We start from the raw sequence: 24,348 nt of genomic DNA, 5'->3' as shown, positions 1-24,348 counted from the left end.
TGATATTCTTATAAACGGTGATTTCTGATGTAATCAGTTATAAACAGTGAGTTCTGATGTCATTTCTGTCACATGACTCACTGAAATTTGTGTATTATAATAAATAAAGTACCCCCAGTTGCAAAATATGAGGATATTATAAGTTACCTTTGGCCTCGTGTTTATATATGGTCATGAAACTCCTCGGTAACTTATAATATCCTTAAGAGGGGGTCCTTTATTCACTATATAAATATATGTAACATTTTAAAGAAAAAAAAATAAATCATACATAACAAAGGCTACATATGAGTCATATGCTTTAAATTTGTTTCCTAAAATATATATTTTGGAACAAGGTATTCACATAAAGTTAATTCATTTGTTCTCAGATATAATAAATAATTAGCCAGCAATAGAGTCGCAAAATAATACATGATTTGTCTGACATGAATAGCAACACCTACATAATGTTGTTTCTGCTGAATATCACAAGAAAGGGAACACACTGCAGTGAGCTGCTCTATTTCATTCCGTTCCTCTATCAGCAGTAGAAAACCTCACAGTTCTGCATTCACGGCTTCCCTGATGAAGTGGTATTTGACATGCAGTCGCTACAAGCGAATATAATTTATTTAAATATTGAGAGAGAGAGAATATGTATTCACGACCTGCTTTGCAAGCAAACGCGGTGAGAATTTAATAATATTCACAATAGACTATATTACACATTCAGGCGATATGGTCAATGTGCCGGCTATTGCATCAAATACATAAATAAATGGATATTAATACCCAAACGGATGGGAGATTATGGGGGTTATTTATCAAAGTCCGATTTTATCTCAACACTTTCTGTTGCAAACTCTGATCAAATCCGCTCAGATTTTTTACACTTATTTATTTTTACATTTTCCTGAAAATTTGCGGAAAAAAATATGATCTTTGACGATTTTTCCACATTTTTCACCCGAAAACTCTGATTTCTGCTTTTTTCCCAAAAAATCATTTGGACTTTTCCCTTTGACTTATATGCAACCTCAACATATCTGAGATGCAGGATTTTCTGATTCTGACTTTTCCATCCTTGGGGTTGAATAAATTGCAAAAAATTTGTGATTTTTTTAAAAGTCTGATTTTAAAAAAAAAATCATGAATTTTTTCAGGATTTTTGCATTTGGAGTTTAGTAAATAACCCCCTACATGTTAACTAAGCCAAAACTTATATACATGGTTTGTTCAATAGATGTGCCTTACACAACTGAAGCCTTTGAGGGACTTAGTTCTGTTATTATTACAGTGTCTAATCCTTGCCTAATGTATTATCCAGAACAGAGCATTTTCCTCTGGTTATATATTTTACATTATATAAGTATGAGAATCACCAGAATTCACATCAATATTTAGAATGATTTTTTTAAAGATTTGGGTGTTATTTATCAAAATATGAATGTTTCTGATTATTTAATTAAAAAAAAAGCCCAACCAAACTAGAATCCACTATTTGATCTTAATTATTATTAAAAAAAGCTTGATTTAATCAGATCGGGGGAAAGCTTGACAAAATCAAGCAAAGCCCCCGATTGCTCGATTTTTTCAGGCTTTTTCCCGAAAAGCAGAAATTGTCTGATTTTTGGTCTAGTTCCAGCGTATATATAATAACAAGGTTTGTGCTAATGAAACACAAAAAGAGTATATATACGGTACTACTCAAAGAAATAATAATCGATAAGTCAAAAAATACAAAATCTAAATTTGTTGAATTAGTTATGGAGGATTTACTCACAGTTCACCCCATTCCCAGGGTGCAAGTCCAAAACACTATTGCAAAAAAGATGCGAGGACCTCCAATAATAGAGAAGCAATGAATTGAAAAATTAGAAAATTTATTAGGACATAAAAACCTAACGCGTTTCGTGCCTATTGTAGCACTTACTCATAGGCTTACTCCTAGCCTATGAGTAAGTGCCCTAGTTCCAGCGTAGCCCACAAATATGATAGGGACCTCTTCCATTGACTTATATACAACCTCGGCCTGGTCTGAGATGGTGGATTTTCAGATTCTGACTTTTTGCAGCCTCTGGGTATAATAAATCTAAAACAAAATCATGTTTTTTAGCACTAAAAATTCGCATTTTATAGAAAAAAAAATTTAAAGTTTTTTTCAAATTTTTCAAGTATTCGGACTTTAATAAATAACCCCCTAAGAGACAAACGTTTTCCATGATCATGCAAGTTTTTATGAAAAAGTGCAAACCAGTTTATCACGATTAATCATGGTTTATAATGATCTTAAATGATCATAAGTGCCAGAAAATTTTATTTTTTTGGTTTGTTTTCTAATTTATACTGGTATAAAAATTCTAGAAACAATTATCAATAATCCACTTGCTTGAATGTAGTTCCCATTGTCTTTTGTGGCTCAAACTCAATTTTTTAACAATTAAAAATCTCAAAAATGTAAATTATGTATGTTGGCAGCTATTACCTTTCCAGGTTAACTGTTTGTAGCAGTAGTAGTTACACCTGTTTGTAAGCGCCTCCTTATGGTTTCTGTTTGTCAGATGAGCTTTAATTATTTCAGCATATAAATTTCTCTTCAAGAACTTGTACGTCAAGGCAAATAGCTGCCCAGCCACTTTGTGAAAATGATGGGAACTAGTGATGGGGAATAAATTCTCCAGGCACAAATTCACAGTGAATTTCCATGTTTTGTCGCTGGCGAATACATTTCCGAAACTGCTGCGGAAATTTGGGGGCGCCAAAAAAATGTTAGCGCATGTCGAAAAGTTGCTTGTGTCAAAATTCGTCGTACGTCAACATTATTCGGACACCCATTGACTTTAATGCCGGCGTCAAAATTGTGTTTCGTGGATTTTTTTGCAGTTTTGTGAATTTCACGCAAAATTTGCTAATTTTTCGCTGGAGCGAAATGGGACAAATTCGTCCATCACTAATGGGAACCATCACAGAAGAGGTCCATTCCAAATTTATTTTCCATACTATAATCACATCATGGGAAAATTGAACATAAGTCAGTGGGGCTCATTTATCAACACATGGCAAATTTGCCATGGGCAGTTACCTATAGCAACCACTCAGTGATTAGCTCTTTAAAGCCCCCTGCAAGTAGAACAATGAATGCAGCAATTTGAACACTAGGCAAATTTGCACCTGGGCAGTAGCCCATATCAACCAATAGGTGATTAGGGTTTTCCAGCCAGCTGCAAGTAAAACAAGGGAAAGGAAAGATCTGGTTGGGTTACTGCCCATGGGCAAATTTTCCCAGTGTTGATAAATGACCCCCATTATCTCTTAGATTGGTGCAAAAGCTTTCATTCTTTTCTCGTCATTTGGAGCTTCCACAATGTTCTTGCCAATTTTAATTAGGTTTTCATCTGTCTCTGGAAGCTCTCTATACCCAACATCATTCTTATCCACAGGTTCCACAAGACCTGCATCATGGAAGTACTTTGTAATATCGTTCTTCACACATTGTTACATTGTAACAAACTTTTGCTCCAATTAGTAACCCAAACTGTCTCTGTCAAATCTTTAATTGCGCCAGATTGATTTCTATCTTTAACTTCTTTAAGCTTGTTGGAAGCAAATTGCTTGACAGCAGGAAATATATTATCTCCAAGCTGAGCAATTAGACATCCTTTTTATGGCTTCATTGGTTCCATCAAAGACAGGGAGGTCTTCAGGAGAGTCCATGTAATACCCCATATGAAACTGGAGTTTGCTATCCCCTACCAGTATAGTCTGAAATTCAGGTGGATCATAAAAGAAACCCCAGTGCAGATTGTAGTTAACCACAGCTTCCTTTTTGTTATCTTGTGTTTGCCAGAAAGAATATTTTAAGGGCCTACAAGCTGCAACCCAAGAGTTGACTGCAGAACATCTAAAAACAGCTATAAATCTTTTAATTAGCTACACATATGAGGAAGACAACATGGATAAGGCTATGGGCACAAAGGCCAAAGCCTCCGGCTGCTGCCAGCCCGATGAATTTAAATATTTCCATTAGGCACAAAATCATAATTTTTGGTGACAAAAAAAATCTACAAATTGCAGATTGTGATAGACTTTAAGATTTCAAATTAATTTTTTTAGTGACTTGTTGCCAAGTTTGCCACAAACATTATGCCCATAGAAAATTTGTTGTGCATGAAAAAATTGTAGCACAATTTGTTGTCCAAAAATTTAAGAATTTTCAGCGAAATGGTTCAGATTCGCCCTAGCCATCACTAGAATTTTTGTGCTGTTCAAAATTTTTAAACAAGTGCCTGTGGTACAGGTATGGGACCTGTTATCCAGAATGCTTGGGACTTGGGATTTTCTGGATAAGTCAACTAGAAACAATTTCGGGAAATATCAAGCATGTATGCACTCTGTGTGAAGGTGGATTTGTTATGTATGTATGTTATTCATACCAGGCACTTGTATGTTAGGTAAAGGGTTATACTGAGTCAACGATATGTTCAGCCGAGGGAAATCCACAAGGCAGACTACATTATACGAGTAGCGGCTTCTCGTCTGCAGCTCTGTGACTGGGAATACTAATCAGGTTACACAAAAAATGCAACTCTGCATCGCATTTGCAGTGCCAAAAATGATAAATGTTCCTGACTGCCTTTAAATTATAGAATTGATCTCTCAATCAAGATGCATGAATTGCACACATATAGAATGAGCTGTGAGCTCCACCTGCTTGCCGGCCCTTGCACATTTCATTTTTTATCCTCCCTTTTTTTTTCCTATCGATGCGTCACGCCAAACTATGCATGTAATAGATCCATAGGGATGAATTACGATTATTGCATTTATCATGAGGATCATTGATCAGGGAGGTTAGAATATGGAATCCCAGCAGCAAGGCCATGAGCTGATTTCATGCGCTAATATATTTAATTAATGTTATATATGGTTTAGAGACAGATAACTACAGGTTATGCAGAATAGTAGATGTGCAATTAGTGATGGGCAAATTTCTCCCGTTTGGATCTGCCAAAAAATTCACAAATTTCCCGGAAATACGGAAACGGCAAAAAATTTGCAAAAAATCCTGAAATCGTGAAATTCGAATGTTTTCACAAAAAAATCATGCAATACGAAGGTTTTGAAAATCGGAAATTGACTACGAAAATGTGGAAACTTCACTGCAAATTCGTGCCAGGCGAATTTTTTCGCCCATTACTATGTGCAATTAATTTGGCACTCGTTTTGCTTTTAACTTTTTAACCAGTGGTGTAACTATCTATAGAGAAGACCCCATGGCCGCAGGAGGCCTGGGTGGCTGGGACCAAGGGGTCTGCTGCATCGTAGTCCACCCTCCCCAGCCCTCTTGTATAGTTGTACTTTGAGGTGCAGTGCTTTTAACCTGAAACAATTCAGATAATGCACACCTTGTCCTGCATTGTGCTCACTTGTGTTTCATTGTGTTTCACCCCCTGAGCCAAAACAAAACCAGAGTCAAACAAAGGCAATTTGCCAGATTATTCTGGGAAATGTAGTTCAAAGACAATTAAGCAATATTTCCCCCAGTAATTTATCATTCTACCTTCAATACAAGTCTGCAACTGCAGGCTCTTCAAATGGACACAACATAGAGCACATTCTGATGAAGGAACTTGTGTCAAACATGTTCTTGTGCTTTCATATGGGTGCAAATTGCATCCACCCTGACTCTCTGATGAATTGGGCACAAGTGTGCCTGTTGGTGATTGGAACCCTGGATCTATTCCCACCCTGGACCTGGCACCAGCTCTCGGGGTTCCACTGATAGTGGGTTACACTGACTGTGACACCAGAATTGATGCAAAATGCAGTCTTTACATGTGTAAATGATAAATGCAACTTGCAACGGTTTTGACACATTGGGGTATTTATCAAAGAGCGAAGTTAGAGATTGCCACAGTCCTCTAGAGTGAAATTCCGCCACTCTCTATGGGATTTTTAAAGGCATATTTATCAAAGAATGAACTTTCACTTTCACCCATTGATAAATACTCTTTTAAAAATCCCATAGAAATGAATGGAGAGGACTGTGATCATCGGTAACTTCACTTTTTGATAAATATTCCCCATTGGGTGGAATTGTTGCAGACACAACTCTGTGTTTAGCCACAATCAGTGTTGGACTAGGGTGTCTGGGGCCCCAATCTGTTATACAGAGTGCTTGGGACCTCGGGTGTTCCAGAAAAGGGGTCTTTCTGTAATGGGCATCTCCATACTACAGATGGTTAGGGTTAGTACCACCCTAACCCTGGCTAACCCTAAACCAAACCTTCACCAGTGTTCAGACTACAGAGGCAAGACTTGAGAAATTGCTCTGCTCAGAGAATGAAGTTAGTGAGCAAAGAAGAGTTATTGGACATTTCTCTGGTAAGTCCCAAACATGGTGAAGTTACAGTATCCCAAGGCTTTCTTCTTTCTTCAATGCATCAATGCTTAAGACTGGCTAACATTATAGTTAACTGTTGGAAACCCATTAAAATACCTATTCATGTAGTCTACTCCATCAAATATAATATAAATATATATAACAAGCCCATATAGGCAGTTGAGGGCATGTGTTTTGGGCAGCAGCTTTAAGGGATGACCCCAAAAAACCTTTTCCTCTGCCACCAGATATATTTCCAAGAAATCTGGCGGCAGAGGTTGGGGGGTAGGGGGTGTTGGGTCCGGGTGTTTGGGGGCATCAATGCACAGCTTCTAAAAAAAACTGTTTTTGTATGTTGAAAAATATAAAATGAATTTATGAATGTAATAATTCTTGCCTTGTAGTTTAGTATCCAGACTAACTAAAATATCTATTTACCTCATTATACTTCATGATGAGTTGCCATTTAAGCTGCCACATGTTAAAAGCCAGAGCTCCCCCACTGCCTTCCAAAGAAGGTGACAATTCCAGTCATTCCGGACTTTTGCAATTGTCCTTTCAATGAGAATCTTCTGATAAACGCTGAACAAGATTTTCAGTATTATCATTGATCCGCTATTTGCATTGAAACCGATTTTCTCCAAGCTGTACTAAAGTAAATGTAATTAATTACCTGCCAGACTGGGGTCTAATGCTCATGTTTTCAGGAACTGATAAAGTTGTTGGCTAGTCTATACATTGTACAACTCTTATGTGGCAGATAATGCTACGTGGCCCTCGTGGAAGCTCATTTTACATATGCCACCCAGGCGCCCAGATGCCCTGTATCTAAGAAGGCAGAATAAACCTTGCTTCAGTGTGCAGCCATAATAAATGAGTATGCTTGTATTACTTTATTTGTAATGCGCTGTTAAAGAGTCGCAGCATCCATACAGTACATAAAAGTATAATGCATAAAACTGCATACAGGGATAATATATGAATATATACAGAGCTTATATAAGGACACTTAGGGGCACATTTAGCTAGGGTCAAATATCGAGGGTTAATTAACCTTCGATATTCGACCGTCGAAGTAAAATCCTTCGACTTCGAATATCGAAGTTGAAGGATTTACCGCTATTCCTATGATTGAACGATCGAAGGAATAATCGTTCGATCGAACAATTAAATCCTTCGAATCGAAAGATTCGAAGGATTTTAATGCATCGATCGAAGGATATTCCTTCGATCAGAAAATTGTTAGGAAGCCTATGGGGACCTTCCCCATAGGCTAACATTGGCCTTGGTAGGTTTTAGGTGGCGAACTATGGGGTCGAAGAATTTTTTATAGAGACAGTACTTCGAATGGTCGAATGGTCGAATAGTCGAACGATTTTTAGTTTGAATCGTTCGATTCGAAGTCGAAGGTCGTAGTCGAAGGTCGAAGCAGCCCATTCGATGGTCGAAGTAGCCATATTCGACCATTTGAAATTCAAACTATTTTTCCTCTATTCCTTCACTGAAGCTAAGTAAATGGGCCCCTTAAGTGCTATGTGGTAAGAGACACAGTAGGAAATAGCTCCCTGCCCCGTAGAGCTTACAATCTAAGTGGTAAGGTGTCAAATTTGAGAGGAAAAGTGCACAAGGCATTGTCCAATAGGTGACAGGATTAGACTCCAAAATCTGGACTCTTACAGGGAAACCTAATAAAATGAGAAAAGAGAATAAATTTGAGAATAAAAATGTGTATGTCGCAATGTAATATTCTTCTTTAGGCTTGTTAAAATCAAGCGAAAATCCAAATCGTACGTTTTTTTTCTGAGTTTTTTCGAAAAAGCCCGAATTTTTTTGGATCTTTGCCCCAAAAGTCCGAAATAGTCGGTTTTTCAGGATAATTCCAGCACAGACCACAGAAACTTTCAAATAGGATAGGGTCCTCTCATATTGACTTATATACAACCTTAACAGGTCTGAGCTGCCAGATTTTTCGGATTTACACTTTTTCCATCCTCGGGGTATAATAAATTTAGAAAAATGCAAGATTTTTTTTTCCAAAAAAAAAAAAGTCAAATTTGTCGTATTTTGGCATTTCAGTAAATAACCCCTAAAATTTGCAATCGCTGACCTAATCTTGCGTGAGGGGCAAAGCGTTCGCAAAGGCAAAATTGTTCACTTTGCAAACATTTATTCGCATTGTCCACAGTTTCACAATGTATCTAAGCCATGTCTCAGCAGGATGTATTCCCCAATCTTAAACTATTGTCTTCTACTTACGTCTGGAATTCCAGCACTTCATTCCTCCTTAACGAACATTTCCCTTGGCCTTTTCAATACTTTACTCAAATCATACCTATTGGTGCACTAGCAGAGACTCTAAGAGGGTTATTTACTAAAATCCAAAAATGTCTCTCTATATTCTTAAAACCACTTCGACCAAATTCCCATGCACATTTTTTCCCATAAATTAACCCAAAAAGACTCCATAAAATCTTGAAAAAATCTGAACTGTACATTTTTTTTTCAGATTTGACGCGCGAAACCAACAAAAACCACAAATTATTTGGATTACTGTATGAAACCAGGGGCAGATCATGATAGCTTGCATTTTTTGGGAAAAAAAAAATTGGCATCAATACTGGCACCTGTACTGAGGAACACACTGGAAGTTCCCAATAATTACACACAATTATGGAGATACTGTAAATATTGTAAAATGTTACTGTATATATAAGCCCATTTAAAAAAAAAAATTAAAAATATTCTGGACATTCCTAAACATTATTCAAATAGGGCTGATCCTTGCCGCAAAAATGGATACTACAGTATCATTATTCATACTGACTTCAGTTATTAAAGGTAATAATCAAGCTCCATGTTTTTGTAGCAAGCACCATTGTGTCGACCTAACCTGTCTAATGAATACTGTGCAGTTGCACCTATTGACACAGGGGAGCCCCGGAGCTACTGCCACCCCAAACGTCACAGTAATTCCAGGGTTTCCACTGTGGTCTACGTCAAGTGGTGCAGCCGGCTGATAATTATGCAACAGAATTTGAAACATTTTCAAGCACGTTTTAACATATTGACCCCACAAGCTACATTATGGGTAAAAACCATTGTGAATTGCATTTTGCACGTTGCTGCTACATTTGTAAATTATTATCTAAAAGCTTACTTAACAAAAATAACATTAATAACACCCTGATCTACAATGGTTACACCCATGTTTGCCCAAACCCCACCTACTTTTAGATAACCCTCAGCTCTTTCGTCTCCACTTGCCTAAAAAGTCCCAATAATTCAATATAATTGGCAGGTATGAGAAGGTAAAGGTGCATGAGGTATAGATAAAGAATCCTTGATCTGGAATGCAAACTAACAGCTACAAATAAATTAATTAAAAATCTATTTCATAATCGCGGCTCGTTTCTGCTTTTCATCATTCAATTCAACATTTTAATTAAAATGAAGCCTTGACTGGCGTTTTGGCTTTTCTGTCAGAGGAACGATGAAGCAAAGAATTTTAAAAGAACTAATTCTGAACATTATCAAACAGGTTTAATGGCCCCATTTATCAATAACTGGTCCTTGAATGAGATTAAATGCACAGCAGCGGAGGAGCCTGGGAGACGTGATTGTTTTCATATTATTTCAGCAGGAGGCCCAGTGGCAGCTGTCGGTGAGATTCCCTGACAAATGAAATGATATCCACATGGTTTGGCAGGTCGGAATCCAAAACACAAATGATTCTGAGGGCAAAGAAGTGATTTACATGAGGAACACATGCTCTGGTTCTGCATTAACTTTACATTACTTGCTCTCCGGTGCATTGAAACGGGTTATAATTGACGTCAATTCTCAGGCGCCGGCATCTTGAGCTGCTTTGTCAGGTAGTGACAGTAATGTGCTCGCTAAGGTGTTTACTGAATGGTAACAGGGGGCTTACGCCGAATACATACACTGTAAATAAAGTGACCAGACTTGCCTAATAATTCATGATGTGTTTGAAAAATTTAGTGTTGCCCTAGTTTCTCCGGAGACAACAACATGATTATTATTTAGACTGGCAGGTAACATTAAAATATAAACCATGACGACTTAAAGGGCAAGCAACACACACATCTCTTAAACTATCTACTAGCTTGCATAAGATCCCACATTAATCCAGCTGTCAATCCAATTTAAAGGGATACTGTCATGGGAAAAAACATTTTTTTCAAAATGAATTAGTTAATAGTGCTGCTCCAGCAGAATTCTGCACTGAAATCCATTTCTCAAAAGAGCAAACTGATTTTTTGTATTCAATTTTGAAATCCGACATGGGGCTAGACATGTTGTCAATTTCCCAGCTGCCCCAAGTCATGTGACTTGTGCTCTGATAAACTTCAATCACTCTTTACTGCTGTACTGCAAGTTGGAGTGATATCACCCCCTCAGTAGCCAAACAAAAGAACAATGGGAAGGTAACCAGATAACAGCTCCCTAACACAAGATAACAGCTGTCTGGTAGATCAACAACAACAATAGTACAATAGTAAAAACCCATGTCCCACTGAGATACATTCAGTTACATTGAGAAGGAAAAACAGCAGCCTGCCAGAAAGCATTTCTCTCCTAAAGTGCAGGCACAAGTCACATGACCAGGGGCAGCTGGGAAATTGACAAAATGTCTAGCCCCATGTCAGATTTCAAAATTGAATATAAAAAAATCTGTTTGTTCTTTTGAGAAATGGATTTCAGTGCAGAATTCTGCTGGAGTAGCACTATTTACTGATGCATTTAGAAAAAAACATGTTTTCCGATGACAAGATCACTTTAAGGATCATTTTCCAAAATTAGCGTTTCAGTAGTGTGCTTGACTTATGCCCTTGATTCCCATGTTCCTTCTGTTTCTCTATATCTCCCATTCCTAATAGTTTGCAAGCTCTTCAAGGCAGGAACCTGAAGCAATTCTAGGCAATGCATTAAAACAAGACAGGCTTGTGCATCAATGCACATCAGATGCAATTAGGCTGAAAATGTTCTAATTTAGGAAAACATCACTTCTTGGTGCCACCTTCAGAGGTGGTGGTAGCTCTTGGGTTCCTCTGCATCAGTAGACACGTTTGCAAAATTTGTAACAGGAGGGCAGTGGTGTCGAGTAATTTATATATAAACCTGTAAACATGGGTTTAGCTGCATTCCCTATGTGGATAAATGCCATACAATATTACACAGAAGCTGCAAACATAAAATATTTTGGAAGCTCTAAACCAGTTAGATATATAAAACCGCCAAGAGGTTTTACCTGTGCATTCTGTAAGTCCAAAACTTCTCCAATTTCTTCTCCCAGACCAGAAGGTGGCATGTCATCTATGTATGGGAAAATGATAAAAAAAAAACATAAGATTAGTGTAGTCACAATAAACTGCTTAGATCAGGATATCTTCTTCTTTTTATTCTGACTTTTAATACCATAGGGGGTTTAATAAATTACTAAAAATTCGAGGTTTTTTCTCTGAAAAAATTGTGTTTTCCCCATTAAAAGTCAGACCAGAAAAAACGTGACGTTGATAAATAACCCCCATGGGGTAGCAAGCTCAAAGAACATCAGTACTTATAGGTTAAAAAAAAGTCCCCGCATATGTGCAATACCATTGGGAATCCTGTCAAGTAATGCCAAGAGCTTTACAGTAAGGTCATCAGGCATATTAAAAGGGCATTTATTGCTGTAAGCTTGAGTGCCTAAGAAGCCCTGTCCTTTCATAATCTATAACACACTTACTTTTACTGAGGCCCCCATCTGCCAAGGGCCCCTGACTGCAGCCCCCCGATGGTGGACCTTTTCTACAATGCATCACAATTCCATCTCTCATCTTAAATGGAGGTTCAATATAGGTTCCAGATGCATTCAAACACCCACTTTCCAAATTAATTATACAAAAGCACATGAACACACTGGGTACCCTAAGAGGCAGATTTATCAAGGGTCGAAGTGAATTTGAGGGAATTTTCAAAGTAAAAGAATTTGAAATTCAAAATTTTTTTTGGATACTACGACTTTGATTAGAAGTAAAATCGTTAGAATATTCAACCATTCGATAATCTCTTTAAAAAAAACTTCGACTTCAATACTTCGCCAAATTAAACCTGCCGAAGTGCTATGTTAGCCTATGGGGACCTTCTAGAGCAGTTTTTTACATTTTTTTTAAATCGAAGAAAAATCGTTCGCTCGATGGATTTTACTTTGACCACAAAATGGTCAAATTCGGTGAAGTCGAAGTAAAGCCATTCGATGGTCGAATTTCAAAGTATTTATCGAAAATTCGACCCTTGATAAATCTGCCCTTAAATCTTCTGGGTGTGGATTTTGCTTTGAGTATACCATCCAACATGATATAATAAAAAATGTCGGTTCTAAAGATCCAGTCTGAATATACCTGATACAGATTCAGCGTGAATCAGTTTTGTCCCAGTTGACTTAACTGTCTGTTTTCGACCTGCCATCAATATTAATAAATAAGTGTTAATAAATATGTTATAGCACTGAAACAAGCCAAGACAGGTACAGCAAGAGTATGAAGCCGTCATCTTTTTATAACATCTTTTGCTCATGAAATAGACAAGTGTATATGAATATTTTTTGTCATTTTATGACAGAATATACAAAAATGATATGTCAAAGCATACATGAAAATGATGTACAAAAAGCAAAAATAGATCAAACAACCCAGCAAGCAACCCTACAAGTCTTTATCTCTTCCCAAAAATATAAAGCAACATTTAAGAAAGTCTTCTTTTAGTATTCAGAGAAACTTGAGACAGAATTTCAAATGCAAGAACTTTGTGGGGGAAAAAATATTTTTTTTTAAATCTGTTCATTAATTATTCTGTATGGAAGAATGGATGGAACAAATTTAATTTCACATTTAATAGCTTTCCCAGAATTTGATATATTGCATTAAAAAAGAAGTTAAAAAAATACCAATTAGTCTAACAGAAGAACCAACAAGTAAAACGAATACATTTTAATTACTGGAAGCGAAATTCCTAATTCAAAGATATATTACAAGAAAATTAAAGATATTCATTATGACAAGAAATAATGTAAGATTCACTGTGGTGAAAAACTAAATGTAAAAAGCTACAATTAACACTGTCAACTGAGCAGTAGGCAAAAAATATGCTGATCTCTTATCATGGGGGCACATTTACTTAGGGTCGAAGTAAAATCCTTCGACTTCGAATATCGAAGTCGAAGGATTTACCGCATTTCCTACAATCGAACGATCGAAGGAAAAATCCTTAGATCGAACGATTAAATCCTTGGAATCGAACGATTCAAAGGATTTTAATCCATCGATCGAACGATTTTCCTTCAATCAGAAAATTGTTAGGAAGCCTATGGGGACCTTCCCCATAGGCTAACATTGCACCTCGGTAGGTTTTAGTTGGCGAAGTTGGGGGTCATAGTTTTTTTTAAAGAGACAGTATTTCGAGTATCGAATGGTCGAATAGTCGAACGATTTTTACTTTGAATCGTTCAATTCAAAGTCGTAGTCGAAGGTCGAAGTAGCCAATTCGATGGTTGAAGTAGCCAAAAAAATCATTTGAAATTCGAAGTTTTTTATATTCTATTCCTTCACTCGAGCTAAGTAAATGTGCCCCATAGTGTTTAATGGATGTTATTAATATTTATTTCGTTAAATGTGTTTATTCATTTTTATTTTAAATTGATTCAAATTTGAATTTTCAAGGAAAATAAAGTACAAATAGTTTCATCACAACTTTTCAAACAATGAAGTCTTTTGAATTTATTTATCTTGATTTGGTTAATCTCGATCACACGTTATTGCCACATAAAAACAAAATCAAAGGGGATAAAATGAAAATGTTTCTTTCATGTTGAAAAACTAAAAAAAGGGGGGGGAATCTTGAATAAGAACCTTGTTTGAATGTGGGGTGATTTTTAATCTCATGTTTTTAAGATACATCTCGAAAAACACAACTGCGAATTTAGAATTCAGTTATTATGTGCATATGGGGAAGACAATGTGTCAGTTTTCAAGTTTTATGAAAAAAAAAATCATAATTGCAAAAAATCAAGATCAAGTATTCAACTTTTTTTCTGCAAATTGCATATTTAAGTAAACACTTGAATGGAATAATCACAGTCATATTTAGCTGCTGGGGGAAAAAGTTGATTGCAAACTAAAATTACACTATTTCAATACTAATGAGGCTATAAATTATCAAATTCAAATAAATAAATTCTCAAAAGTTTTAATAAACGTGAAAAATGTTGATGGAAATCATCAGCTCTTCATTTTTCTAGCAGAACACATAAGCTGTTAGGTAATTTGAATGTTTGGATCCTTTTCAAATAAATTAATATTGAGTTTTAATATATTTGCTAAATTTTCTAGGGGGTCAAAGTTTTTTCTTAAAGAGACAGTACTTCGACTATCGAATAGTCGAACGATTTTTAGTTCGAATCCTTCGATTCGAAGTCGTAGTCGAAGGTCGAAGTAGCACATTCGATGGTCGAAGTAGCCCAAAAAATACTTCGAAATTCGAAGTTTTTTTACTTCGAATCCTTCACTCGAGCTTGGTGAATTGGCCCCTTAATGTCCCTCTACAACATACCATTAGTGATGGGCAAATTTGGGACGTTTCGCTTCACAGAAAAATTCACTAAACGGTGCCAGCGTCTCGTTTTTGATGCAGGCGTCCATTTTTTTGACGCCAGGGAATTTTCACTGGCAAATTTTCGCGACAGTTTTGCGAATTTATTTGCCCGCTGCAAATCGCGGGAATTCACCGCAAGTTCACACCTGCCGAATAAATTCGCCCATCACTGTAAATATTAGGTTAGTTGAGTCTCTTTATAATTCTAAACAAAATTATGAGTCGCCAATATTATTTCTGGATTCAGTCCAATCCAAAAAAGATGAATAAACTCAAATATCTAAAAAGAACTGACAGTTGTTACAGCTGTAACAACTGCACATTACAGTACTCCTTATATTTAGTTACAGTAATATGTGTTGTAGTGGCACATAACTGGGCAGCATGGTGCCACAATGATTAGCTTTGCTGCTAGTAGGGATGTCGCGGACTGTTCGCCCGCGAACTAATTCGCGCGAACATCGACTATTCGCGTTCGGCGAATGTTCGCGAACGTCGCGCGACGTTCGCCAATTTGGGTTCGCCTTAGCTGGCGCTTATTTTTGCCCTCTCACCCCAGACCAGCAGATACATGGCAGCCAATCAGGAAGCTCTCCCTCCTGGACCACCCCCACACCCCCTGGACCACTCCCCTTCCATATATAAACTGAAGCCCTGCAGCGTTTTTTCATTCTGCCTGTGTGTGCTTGGAAGAGCTAGTGTAGGGAGAGAGCTGTTAGTGATTTGAGGGACAGTTGATAGTAACTTTGCTGGCTAGTAATCTACTTGATACTGCTCTGTATTGTAGGGACAGAACTCTGCAGGGATTTGAGGGACATTTTAGGTTAGGTAGCTTTGCTGGCTAGTAATCTACCTTCTACTGCAGTGCTCTGTATGTAGCTGCTGTGGGCAGCTGTCCTGCTGCTGATCTCTCATCTGCATCTGTTCTTCAAACAACTGCCACCTAGCTGTGTGATCTTTTTCACATTCTGTCTAAATATCAATAATAATACCGTCTCCAGAAACACCACCTGAGTGACGTTTTCCAAGCAACAATAATATATTCCGTATCCACTGCTGTAGTGTATACGTTGCCCTTGCAGGCATTGTTTGCCCAGTCTTTAACCAAGTGCCACCTAGCTGTGTGAGCTTTTTCACATTCCGTGTCCAGAAACATCACCTGAGTGACGTAGTGTGATTTCTGCCCTTTACAGCACAAAACGCAGCGCTGTGTCAACAATGGATTTTTCAGATACATTTTTGCCCTTGATCCCCCTCTGGCATGCCACTGTCCAGGTCGTTGCACCCTTTAAACAACTTTAAAATCATTTTTCTGGCCAGAAATGTCTTTTCTAGCTTTTAAAATTCGAATTCCCATTGAAGTCTATGGGGTTCGCGACGTTCGCGAACTATTCGCATGTTTTGTCGCAAGTTCGCGAATATGTTCGCGAACATTTTTTCCGCCGTTCGCTACATCCCTAGCTGCTAGCGATTTTGCTGCTATTGATAAGAATTTTTTTTTTTGCCATGGATGGTTTAGCAGAGAATTTGCCCATCCCTAACTGGGACACTAGTGTTTATGTGCTTTGGTCTTTAGGGTGCACCAACTTCTGTCTTAGGGTGTTGCTGGGTTTGAAATACACAGTAATGTGATGTTTCTTAAAAATTCTCATAAGTTTTTCTGATGTTCCAGTCACATATGGGATGTTTATGTTGCTTTGCTTGCTATGCTCCTCCCCTCTATTTCTTGGTTGGGTCTTTTTGCTTGACTTTGATTTCATTTTGATAAAGGCCCAGTCTGGGTATCTACAATATTTCAGAGCTCCTTTCCAATGTTTGTACTTTTTCTCTTTTGCTTCTGCACTGATTGCCACAGTTTCAGGCCGAAGGTTTGGAGTTCTTATAAGCCCTTAGTTTATGTTCCAGAGGGTGATGGGAATCAAACAGAAAATACTGATCCGTGTAAGTGTGTTTCCTGTATGCTTCAATATCCAGGTTTCCTCCCTTCTTTGATAACTATTTCACAGTCCAAAAATGCCAATATGATGTCTTCCGTATGTTCCCTAGTGAACTTGATGTTTTTGTCCACTGAATTTATGTGTTAAGCTGGAACCTCATGAGTCATGTGCTTTAATTTTGACCTAAATGTAGTCTACATCTGAACCAATGACATGGTGCTGTTCCCTTGAAAGTATTCAGGGCTTTCTTTTTTACCTCTTCCATGTAAAGGTTCTCTACAATTGAAGACACAGGGGAACCCATGGCACAGCCATGTTTTTGTCTATAAAAAACTTCCCTGTGCAAAAAAATTCACAAAGTAGCTACATTTTTCAAACTGTGTAGGAGTCAATGGGAAGGAGTCTGTGTTTTTTTCTTCTTTTTTCCCAGTAAGATTAAATGCATGTAGAAATTTTATGGGATGGTATCTGTTATCTGGAAACTGGTTATCCAGAAAGCTCCAAATTATGGGAAGACCATCTCCAAAAGACACCATTTTAATCAATATTTCCCTTTTCTCTGTAATAACAAAACAGTACTGTGTACCTGATACCAGCTAATTAATCCCTTTGGAGGCAAAACAATTTTAAAAACAATTTCACTGGGTTTATTTAACATTTGAATGATTTTTTTAGTCGATTTAAGGTATGAACATCCAAATTACGGAAAGATCCCTTATCCACAAAACAGCAGGTCCCAAGCATTCTAGATAACAGATCACATACCTGTAATGTAAAAATGTACATTTTTTTTCCTGCCAAAAAATTTACTTTTTGGGCTAATTGAAATGCATGGAAAAATACGAAAATGTGATTGTCCATTTATTACGCTTTTTTTTCTGGTGCAAAAAAATAACACTTTTTTTAAGACCAAAACACCTGGCAAAATTCTAATACAAATTCATAAAAATATATTTTTTGCCACTAGCACAAAATGCAAATTTTGCCTTGAAGCTGTACCAGGTAAAATAATTTGCTCACCTCTACTTGTAAAACATTTATGATATTACTAGTATGGGACCTGAATGCTCAGGATCCTGGGGTTTTCTGAAAAATTGATCTTTCTATAATTTGAATCTTCTTACCTTAAGTCTACTAGAAAATCATGTAAAAATTAAATAGACTGGTTCTGCTTCCAATAAGGATTAATTATATCTTAGTTTGGATCAAGTACAAGGTACTACTGTTTTATCATTACAGAAAAAAAGGAAATTTTTAAAAAATATTAATTATTTGGATAATATGGAGTCTACAGGAGATGGCCATTCCGTAATTCAGAGCTTTCTGGATAATGGGTTTCCTGATAACGTTTCCCCCTACCTGTATTAGAATAAAGTTAACTGCTAATATCATGAAAGCTTACAATGAAATTTACATTTACAAAAGTGCTCAGAAAAGTGCTAAGCATTAAGAAATACATTGAGTCTGAGTCCCATTTAAAGCAGACACATTTTTAAAATTTCCAATAAAGTCCAATCCTTGAGTCAATTTTAAAACAACTTTACTAATAGGTAACAGATTTTCTGGGATTTCTTAAAACAGGGACCTCAATGGATCCAACTGAATGCAACCTCACATAATTTTTCTGTCTGTAAATAAGTTTAATAACAGTTTCACTGTTCACCTGGGAATACAAGGGAAATGCAATCAAATGCATTTGAATTATTCTTACCTTCACAGACACACAAAAAAAAACTGGATTGAAAGCAGCACACAAATAATTAAAAAAAGCAATAGATTTAATGCGCTGGAGTTACTTCCAATTTCCTGGCATGTTTTGGACTTCCTGATGGGCTTTCATTGTGTTCTGTGATCAAATTGTCTCCGGGAGATGTCTTGGCAAGAACAGCAGAACCAAGAGAAACACATTTAATTGAAGTTTAACCGATAGATGAATTAAACATGAAACATACTGGGATTATAGCGCTGAAATCAACGTGTGTTCGGCAAGGCAGTGGTGTGTCCGTATGCCCACTTTATAGGAATAACAAAAAAACAACCTTTAGGCTAAGATTAAAAAATGAATTTCCTGCTGACATTACTCGCACAATGTTGGCTTCCTAATAAAAAGAATTAAATTCATCTCAGCACTAAGCAGTCTGAGGGCAGCATCTACAATGGTTATTGCCCAAGTGTAAGCTTTGTTATAGACCATAAACTGGCACTATCATTAGATACTGATTTTCATAATCTCTGTGATGGGCGAATTTCTTCCGATTCGATTTGCAGAAAAATTTGCGAATTTCCTGCGAAATATAGAACATAAAGTGGCACTATCATTAGATATTGATTTTCATAATTTCTGTGATGGCCGAATTTCTTCAGCTTCGATTTGCCGAAAAATTTGTGAATTTCCTGCGAAATATAGAACATAAAGTGGCACTATCATTAGATATTGATTTTCATAATCTCTGTTAATAGTGATGGGCAAATTTCTCCCACTTAGCTGAAAAATTAGCGAATTTCCTGTGGAATTCGTGAAGCGGCAAAAAAATTGCTAAACGCGAATTTTGACGCCAGCATCAATTCAAAATCACAGACGGCGACAATTCCGACATGCATTAAAGTCAATGGGTGCATTTAATTGTCACTGGCATCTGAAAAAACTTTGACGCCATCAAATTTTTGCGGCAATTTTGAAAATGTATTTGCCGGTGACGAAACACAGAAATTTGCCGCGAATAAATTCGCCCATCACTATCTGTTAATGTTCTGCATACACTTTACTTAATACTGTGCAGCTTTCCTTTAAAACTGCACATTTTACGGGTTCTTGGGTGCACTTTGACACTTACATCTAAGAATATCCCAGAACCATAAACAGTAAAATGTGATCACAAAGGATTACGCAGGATTTTGTTCCCTTGTTTTACGCTTGTTTGGATTCAACAGGACTATAGTAATCCTTATTTTGGTGTAGCTAAGAGTGGCGGAGGGTTTCTTTCCACACTGAACACTTGGGGACCTTTGGAGACCCACTATCAGAATGCCTGGTTGTGCTGTTTGTCAGGAGCCGATATGCAGTATAACTACTACCAAACATATGGAGGCTAGACAAAAAAAAAAACCTGAAAATACTAACCTCTACAGAAAGTAATAAGGAGCTGTATAAAAAACAGGTCCAGGTTCAGTCATAGGGTCAGGGCAGGCAGCAAGTAAAGCAGATTCCAAGAACAGGCATAAGGTCAGAGCAAAATAAAAATCTTTCATCCGTACGAAGAAACACCAGCGCTACAAGCTCAGGGGTAGACACCAAAGAAAGCAGACAAATAAAAATATAGTGTAGTATTTTATAAAAAAGTTTACACTTCTTTGTGCATTTACTATGGGGTGTGTTTTGATTTCTTCCACCGGGGGGTTTAGTTACCCTTTAACTGTGGTATTTTAACAATATACGTGGCCACCTCCTGTGTGTAAGTAGTGAATACTTACAAACGTTTACTTGTACCACTAGCATAAAATGTAGTTGCTCCTCCAATACAGGACGTCATTCAGTTTCTAGGAAGGATATGCTAAAATCGTGTAAAAACTTCTTTAATTAATAATGAATAAAATACAAGTTGCACTCACATATGTGTGCTTAAAATAAGCATGTAATCAGTCCGTCTGAGGGTTTCCCAATTCTGCATTCTACAGTGGATGTTAGTTGCCTGGCGTTGTTTGTAGGACACGCGATCTTGGTCTCACCCTGATGACATCACTGCTAGCCGATGCGTTTCGTCTGTACGACTTCCTCAAGGCTTCAAATCCCTTATTGCGCAGGTGCGCCTTTTGTGGACGGGCCTCAACCATGGATGCGCATGCGTACCTCTTCCTACTACTAGATCGCACGTGTCTCCATGGCAACCTGCCGGTTGGTAACTCATTCATTCACGATTTTAGCATAAACCTTAGGAGGGCTTTTCTGTGTCCCCTCCAAATGTATCAGCTGCACAAAGATAAAATTAAAATCCAGAAAAATCTCCAAATATATCCCACGATCTCCCTCTAATAGGGCAAACCAGCATTAGTTGCTCCACGGTCGCCATGAAAACGCGTGTCTACCGTTTTTAATCCTAGGTTACACACGCATAATAAATGAGTTACCAACCGGCGGGTTGCCATGGAGACGCGTGCGATCTAGTAGTAGGAAGAGGTACGCATGCGCATCCATGGTTGATGCCCGTCCACAAAAGGCGCACCTGCGCAGTAAGGGATTTGAAGCCTTGAGGAAGTCGTACAGACAAAACGCGTCGGCTAGCAGTGATGTCATCAGAGACCAAGATCGCGTGTCCTACAAACAACGCCAGGCAACTAACATCCACTGTAGAACGCAGAATTGGGAAACCCTCAGACTGACTGACTGTATTTTATTCATTATTTATTAAAGAAGATTTTAGCATATCCTTCCTAGAAACTGAATGACGTCCTGTATTGAAGGAGCAACTACATTTTATGCTAGTGGTACAAGTAAACGTTTGTAAGTATTCACTACTTACACACAGGAGGTGGCCACGTATATTGTTAAAATACCACAGTTAAAGGGTAACTAAACCCCCCGGTGGAAGAAATCAAAACACACCCCATAGTAAATGCACAAAGAGGTGTAAACTTTTTTATAAAATACTACACTTTATTTTATTTGTCTGCTTTCTTTGGTGTCTACCCCTGAGCTTGTAGCGCTGGTGTTTCTTCGTACGAATGAAAGATTTTTATTGTGACTAATCTGAAGGAGAACAGATTTAATACTGGCAAAGTGAGTGAACTGCAGAACCTCTGGACTTTATTTTTTGCATAAGGTCAGAGCAGGCAGCAGAGAAGTTCAGAGAGGTTGGGATGGCTGTCCAGAGGGCTTCAAACACAGTCCAGTAGACTCAGTCTAAAGACACCAACATACTTTCATTGACTCATGTTTGCCCACCTTAACATTCTACATTTTATTAAAATCTCTGTGAGTGTTGTAAAGTGAACCTCTCAAGAAGGGGTTCATTGATCTCGCATGGCTCCTGAGTCATAAACACTATTGGATTGCTGCTGTTGTACAAGAAGTAGCTACAAATTCCAGGAAATATTCTCCTCTGTACAAGCAGAATTGAAAACATTAAAAAACAATCTGTAGGACTTTGCACAAGTTCTATCCTTGCTATAACGCTGTATGTTTCATGTGTCAATCTTTACAATTTAAAGTCCAACAAATTCTTCCTCGTGCCTTCTTAAAATGCTAATATTCTAAACTCCTAGCTTTATACATTTTCATCTTATTGAGTAGAAAATAGGCACTCTGTCCATGTCTGATATTACCAGGAACATGCCAGAGTTAATCAGAAGAATACACAAGGCTTTCCTGGAATCATTTTCCAACAGACTCTTCTTTGACCGCTTGCCATCAATCATTGACCTGCGTTTGCGGAAATACAATAGCAAAATATATCCCATTGTGGCACTGAATGGTATTGAATTCATAATGTCGGTCGCTGCAAAGGCCAAAAACTCATAGCGGTGGAAAATAAGGCAGGGTTAATGCATTCAACCTAAGTGTCTGAGCCACTTGTGCTGCAGGAACAGCCTCTCTAAGCAAATGGCAACTCATTCATTCTCAGTAAACAGCTGCACCAAAAACTGTCCATCAGCTTTGTACAGAGACAAGTTATAAATGGTAAAAAATGAGGGAGAGATTTTAATACCTGGAAAAAAATAACCTGCAAAAATGTTTCAGAAAAAAAATCTCTATGAAAATGTACAAGGCAAATAAAAAGGTGCTGCCAAATGCATTTTATAAATGTACAAAATCTAATTGTATCAAGTGACCTGAAAACAAAAATCTCTACTTATTGGGACTGAGAATTTGAGATACAGCATTTTTATTAATAGGAGGAGCTGGGCACAGAAATGGGCACAAATGTGCATGTACATGAAGACCCATATCTTGTTTCTGCACCCAGAAAAGATCTTGACACCCCATAATTTTTAACTACTAGCTCCTCAACTCAACAGCATTACCCAGGTGCAACTGTAAAAAAGGGAACTGGTTCTCCCCTAAACAGTGGCCAAACGTGCAATGGAGTTGGAGGTGTCCATAATGTAATGTCTGGTGCCAGGCTCCACAGCAGTAACCTATGAAAGGGAGTGAACGTAAATGTCCATGTGACACCCATAATGAAGCAAGTGTAGCCTCGTCAACTAGGGTTGCCACCTTTTAGCCCAGGTGGAGACCGGACAGGAGGTGGGGCCATGAAATGGAGGGGGCATGGCAATGTTGCGGCAATTGACCGATCGCCATGTCAATCATAGGAAATCCTTCCCAGTTTTCCTAATTTGGAAAACCAGGCAGACAGGTTTGCCCAGGGTAGCCCTTCAAAAAATCGGGCTGTTCAGGTCAAAACCGGACAGGTGGCAAGCCTATGGTCAACATTTACAAATAGGGTCATGTTTTGCACCTATGATCTAGTATAGAATGTTCTACACAGGTAAAATGCATACCACTTTGTCACATTTTGCCCATAACCCATATTAATAAATGAGGTCCGTGAAAGAAGGTCAAATGTAGACCATTCTCACTGCAGACAAACTAAGTTTCAATCATATCCCACTGCACAAGTAGAGTTAAACTCACTGTCCTAAGTGCACAAAGTAGCAGCACCATGAAACTTTGTTAAGATTGGATCTGTCAGATCCAGTACACTCACTTGATTCACAGAACAAAGGTCTTCAAGGACTTCACTTGATTCATGAGCCTGCCCTGACCACTGGTCAGATTTACAAATTTAGCATTTAGCATTTACCCTTTTCCAGGACTGGTCTAGTATCTGACTACTCACAGTAGGCAGCAAAAAAGAGCCTGATTACAGGCACAAGGTCGGGGCAGGCAGCAGACAAGTGGAAATCCAACAAAAGGCTGGTGGTCACAATTCAGGGAATCAGAACCAAAGGAGACAGGAACTCAAGGCTTGGAGGAAGCAAATTGGTTAATGATCTAGAACTATGGTATTGGAGAGGCAGGCTTACGTTTCCCCTTAATTTTGCTATTGCCTGTTAACTACTTTCTTGCGGTTAGTATTTTTTTTTATGGTTACCTAATACTATCCTGACTCTGACTTATCGAACCAACATACTTGCTGTGTTGGACCCTCTTGGCCTGTGCCTTTCTTTTAACATATGGTAGACTTACAGTGATATGGGCATGTCTATCTTCTATGATTTTTGGCACCCTCTTATGTGAAGTTAGATCTTTTCAATAAGTCAAGCCTTTAAACAATTAAACAATAAAAAAACTTCGAACCCAGAGGAACCTCAACATCTCAATATGCAAAGTGTTCACTGATTTCCATTCCACCTACAGGTACTACATCCCACATATAGAGCATGATGTTCTTTATATTC

At 37.8% G+C, this 24,348-nt stretch overlaps 1 pseudogene; it reads right to left on the bottom strand.

The window, feature by feature from the left end:
* The window catches only part of LOC108697182, a 58,776-nt pseudogene that overhangs the window by 10,587 nt on the left and 23,841 nt on the right, over positions 1–24,348 (bottom strand).

Source organism: Xenopus laevis, chromosome 7S (genome assembly GCF_017654675.1).
Source record: "Xenopus laevis strain J_2021 chromosome 7S, Xenopus_laevis_v10.1, whole genome shotgun sequence".
Taxonomy (NCBI): domain Eukaryota; kingdom Metazoa; phylum Chordata; class Amphibia; order Anura; family Pipidae; genus Xenopus; species Xenopus laevis.
Note: the sequence above shows the minus strand (reverse complement) of the source record. Positions and strands in the feature narration are given on the sequence as shown.